We start from the raw sequence: 5782 nt of genomic DNA, 5'->3' as shown, positions 1-5782 counted from the left end.
GTCAATTGGGTGAGAGGCGTGGCTATTCTAGCAAAGTCCTGGACAAACCTTCGATAGTAACCCGCCAATCCCAAGAAACTTCGTATCTCGGTGACCGTTGTTGGGCGTTTCCACTTCGTGACAGCTTCTATCTTATTGGGGTCCACGAAAATTCTGTCTTTAGACACTACGTGTCCCAGAAACGAAACCTGTCGTACCCAAAATTCGCATTTGGAGAATTTGGCATACAACTTGTTCTCCCTTAGGATAGCTAAGGCTTTGCGAAGGTGCTCTTGGTGTTCTAGGTCCGTTTTCGAGTATATCAAGATGTCGTCTATGAACACGATCACAAACGAGTCTAAGCACTCTTTAAATACTCGGTTCATTAGTTCCATAAATATCGCTGGGGCATTGGTGAGACCAAAAGACATCACCACAAACTTGTAGTGGTCATATCTGGTTCGAAAGGCTGTTTTCGATATGTCTTCATTTTTAATCTTAATTTGATGATATCCTGATCGAAGATCTATTTTAGAAAACACTATCACCTCTCGCAGTTGGTCAAATAGGTCCTCGATACGGGGTAACGGGTATTTGTTCTTTACCATCCTCTTGTTCAATTCCCTATAATCAATGCATAAACGCATTGAGTCGTCTTTCTTTTTTACAAACAACACTGGCGCACCCCAAGGGAACACGCTAGGTTGAATGAAGCCTTTATCTAATAGGTCTTGCAGTTGTGATTTAAGTTCTTTTAGTTCTGCTGGTGCCATGCGGTACGGGGCCTTAAAGATGAGTCCCATTCCTGGTTCCAGTTCTATTCCAAAGTCTACCTCTCGCGATGGAGGGATCCCCGGGAGGTCCTCCGCGAAGACATCCATAAAAATTCGTTTACTATGGATACTGTATCTATTGGTTTTTCCTTTCCTTTTGTATTTACTGCACAGGCTAGAAATGCCCACCCCCTTGTTGTACCAAGCGTCTCGCTTTCATCATCAATGTTATTTTTGGGGTGGTACCTGTGGAGGTTCCTTTAAACTTAAAGGTAATTCCGTTGGGAAGTGTGAATATCACCTCTTTCTTATGGCAGTCTATGCTAGCAAAGTTTTCGGCTAGCCAGTCCATTTCTAGTATGACGTCAAAGTTCGTCATATCTACTACCTTTAAGTCTACGTGGATGGTTTGTCCAGCTATTACCACTTGTCCGTCCTTTACTCTATTTTTCGTAACTAAGTCTACCCCTACTGGGGTACCAACCGACAATACATGCGTTAAGGGTTCTACTACGAACCCTGCTTGTTTAACAAATGGTAAAGCAACAAAGGAATGGGTAGAACCAGAATCAAACAATGTCAACGCAAAGTGTCCTAGTATAGAAAGCCTACCTGTCACCATAGTGCCAGATGTTCCCGCCTCTTTACTAGTCATTGCATATGCCCTAGTCTGTGGACGAGTTTGTATGGTGGGCTCTCGGATGATCGGTCCTCTAAGGGGTTCCCTTGGATTTCTTGAGCTCCTTGTAGGGCAAGTTCTGACCACATGACCTACATGACCACAGATATAACACATACCTGAGCCCGCCAAACATCTCCCAACATGTTGTTTTCCACAGTTACGGCACAGGGGTTTCTCCATTGCTAGGTATCGGGCTATTGGGGGTGGAACAGGTGGCCTACTCTGATGTCAAGGTCTTTGGAGTGGTGGTTGGAATTCTGTGGTTTCGACCTCGACAGGGCGTTTCCTCCCTGTGACAATCATTGGCTCCATTTTCTTTTCCTCTAGGGCCTTGGCCGTCCTTAGGGCCTCTTCATAGGTTTTTGGGTTAAAGGCCTCTAACATGCGGCGAGTCTTCGAGTTCAATCCCAACATAAATTTTTCTGTCTGTTTCTCTTCAGTGTTAGCTAATGACGGTGCAAACCTTCTCAATCTCATGAAGTTCTGATCATACTGATCCATCGTGCGATCACCTTTGGTTAAGTGGTTATACGGGTTTCCTTTGGATAATAATATTTCATAAAGGCTTCCTTAAAGGTTGCCCACGTTGTAATTCCCCTGCCCGGGTTGATGCTCTGTTTATTATCCGACCACCACACTTCTGCATCTTTTTGTAACACATATGTCGCACACGCCACCTTGTGTTCATCAAGGCATTTCATTGATTCAAAGGTCGTTTCCATGTTTGCGATCCACATCTGAGCCGCTGTGGGATATTCCTTTAAATCGACAAAAGGACGGTCGTCTGAAATCTTTTAACCAATTCGCACCCCTATCCGGATGCGGGTTGTTGACCGGTTGTATAGCTACCGCCTCCACCAGTTGTGGGGCCGCCGCGTTGGCTGGTTGCGTGGCCATTGCCGCGACTCGTTGTGTAGCCAACAACATGGCCTTTTGTGTGTCTAACATGGTTTGCATAGTTTTTTGGAGGGATTCCAACATTAACTTTGTGGCGGGATCTAACCCGGCCTGTGGTGCAGCTTGAGGGGGCGGTGCGTATTCAGGAGGGGGTACAGCTTGTGGGGGAGGTGCATATTCAGGAGGTGGTACGGTTTGTGGGGGAGGTGCGTATTCAGGAGATGGTACAAATGCATATGGTCCGATAGTTGACCCCTCTTGGGAAGAGGTTCTATCGGCTTCTCCTCTTCCCCCTCTCCTAATGGGAGGTCGTCCTCTCCCTCTCCTACCTCTTCTACGTATTCTGTGCGGTATGGTTCTAGAAACCAAGAAAAGGATTCTAGCTAAGTTTATGATTTACATATAACATTCCCTACATCATACCATATAATTCATATAAAAAAAAAAACATAAATATCATAACATAAGACATGCATTACATCTGATCACATCAATACCTTTTCATACATTATCATGTCATGCATAATTTAAAGCCAACCACATTAAATATAACCAAAAGATCATACATCCCTCATACTACATAAGGTATACCTGGCAACGACGAGGCACCGGTAATTGGACCGTGGAACATGCCAAGCCTACTTTGTAGGCTAGTCTACAAGATCTATAACCTAGAGCACTGATACCAACTGTAACGACCTAAATTTTACCTATTTAATCTAAGGTCATTACTATACCTTGAAATTCATAATATACATTAAATGGGTCCTGTTCATAAATGCGACTTACACTCACCTTTTATTACCTCGTGGAAGAGAAAATGATTACAAGGAAAAAAAAGGAAAAGAACATTATTGAAATAAAGGAAAAGGAACAAAACCGAAATGAATGTCTTATACTACCCTATGGTTTATTATGCAAATACCAACCTATACTAACCTATACAAATGTTACAAACCGAATTCAACCTAGACTATGAAATGGAAAAAAAAAAACAACTACCCTATGCATGTGCCATGGTCCCGGGGTGTACGATGCCGCCGTCAATGTCACATGGGTGCCTTGCCCTTATCTGAAAAAGTAAAGTAGCACGAGGCTTGAGTATTTCTAGAATACTCAGTAAGTGACCCCCTATCGGGGTTATGCAACAATCACACGCAATGAAATGATGGGACCTATCGTTTCGTTTCGTTTTCCCTACGGTACTGTCCTAACGGGTAATCGTGGACGTGTACCATATACTCTACAGACAGCCCATACGTGCGAGTATGGGCTCACCAACTAGTTCGCACATCGCTGGGCCACTTTACTTATCCGGTGGGCATACTCTGGGAGCCCCTTATGCCGGGACCCGTTAAAACTAGTAACCGTCACGGCAGCGCTATGCAAAGCATAACGATCGTTGCCCTGCCATTGGATGTACGTGTCCGTACCCTCGTAATGGGATAGGGGTATTCCCCGAGATGCATGAACACACAATATGCATGAGGTACCCACTAGTCCTACATTTAACATTAATGAACATAACCCCGTGTCACGTTTCATGCTTACATGTCATTCTCATTTTCATTTCTTTACGTATCATACATATTCCTATCGGGGTTATGTTTCCATGCAGTTTACCGTATTTCATGTCATACAATTCATGCTGTTTACATTCAAATATTCCGTACAATCATGCCATAATCATTCAGGAACCACACATCGTCACATGCATATCATATCACATCAAACAAAACAGCATACATAGCATACATTCACGTTCACATGAGTTCGTACTTAAGCACATTAAACTGACATACAATTCAATGACACGTGCAAATCCACGGGCACGTGCCAACATACAACAATTAATGCGTAACCTACAATGGGTGAGTCACTTACCTGGTTAGCTTAAGTCGTTGTCACGTATTATCCTTAATGAAAGTTCGATTCCGTCCTTTAAAATCCAAGTCAGCCTAAGTGAGCTCATGACATTAGTTTCAAGTTTGAACTCTATAAAATTATTTCTCTAACTTACATGTTAAAATTCTGAAATTTCCGGTTAGACAAAATTTAATGGAGTTTCATATCCTCTAATATTTACTGTTTTATTCTTAAATTATGTTCAACAAATCTTCCCTTCTCCGTTTGTAATTATTTTTCTTCTGTAAATATATTTTAAGTTCTGTAAACATTTTCAATTCTGTAAATAAGATATTCCTCTAATTCTATATTTATTTTCATTTCTGTTGGCCAATTTTAATAGATTGATTGGCTACTATCTTACTAGATCTCCCAACTAAAACTTTATTGATTCTAACCTTATTTTCCTATAACTTCCAATGCTAACAAAAAAAATCTAATTAATTCAATATGTGATTGATTATTACATGATCTAGTAAAATATGAAACAAGATTTGATCCTAAATTGATTTCTTATAACAATAACGGTAATGGAAAAAGGAAATCTGAGATAGAATTTGACCGTAATAACAGACCAAAATCTGTCCATGCAGATCTGCATCGTATATTGTTGAAACACCATTTTACTTTTTCGGAAAATTGACATTTTTTTGTGTTTATTTTTGTTCGATGAAATGTGATAGGGTGGGGTTGAGGAAAGAGAATGTCGTTGGGGAGAGGTTAGTGGAGAGAGGGGGGTAAATTTTATTTTATTTTTATTTTTTAAGTAATTGTTTTAGTTATTTAATTATGAATTATTATTATTATTATTATTATTATTATTATCATCATCTTCAGGTATATATTTTTTTTATAATTATTTTTATTTGTTTATTTATTTTTTCTTTTTTTTGGGCTATTACAAATTTTATAGAATTCAAACTTGAGACTGGTCCCACATTAGTTGGGGAGGAGAACAAACCACTGTTTATGTTTATAAGGGTGTGGAAAAACCTTCCCCTAGTAAACGCGTTTTAAAGCCTTGAGGGGAAGCCCGAAAGGGAAAGCCCAAAGAGGGGGAAGCCCAAAAGGGAAAGCCCAAAGAGGACAATATCTGCTAGTGGTGGATCTGGGTCGTTACATTCTTGTTCTAGTACGGAGGGCGAACACAAGGCGGTTGCTTATGCCACTGCCGAATTAATCTGGATCCAAGTCCTCTTGCGTGAGCTCGGGATGTCGCAAGCACGAGCGCCGAGCCTGTGGTGTGAAAACATTAGTGCCACCTATCTGTCCTCCAATCCAATCTTTCATCGATTGAGGTTGATTATTACTTCGTTCGTGAAGGAGTATTAGGCGCAATCTGAACTTAGTAGTACATCGTCCAGATAAGATAATCTATTGATTTACGCCCATTCAACCTAACAACACCATTAATATATAATCATAAGGAAGAGTATTTATTAAAGCACTAGGTTGCTCGTCTTAATTTTTGTAGGAAACAACAAACTATTTAATTTGATATAATTGGGGGGCATTTCATGAATCGAACTCAAGATTTTAAATTTAT

This window comes from Cucurbita pepo, chromosome 3 (genome assembly GCF_057944985.1).
Source record: "Cucurbita pepo subsp. pepo isolate OVF chromosome 3, ASM5794498v1, whole genome shotgun sequence".
Lineage (NCBI taxonomy): Eukaryota > Viridiplantae > Streptophyta > Magnoliopsida > Cucurbitales > Cucurbitaceae > Cucurbita > Cucurbita pepo.
Note: the sequence above shows the minus strand (reverse complement) of the source record.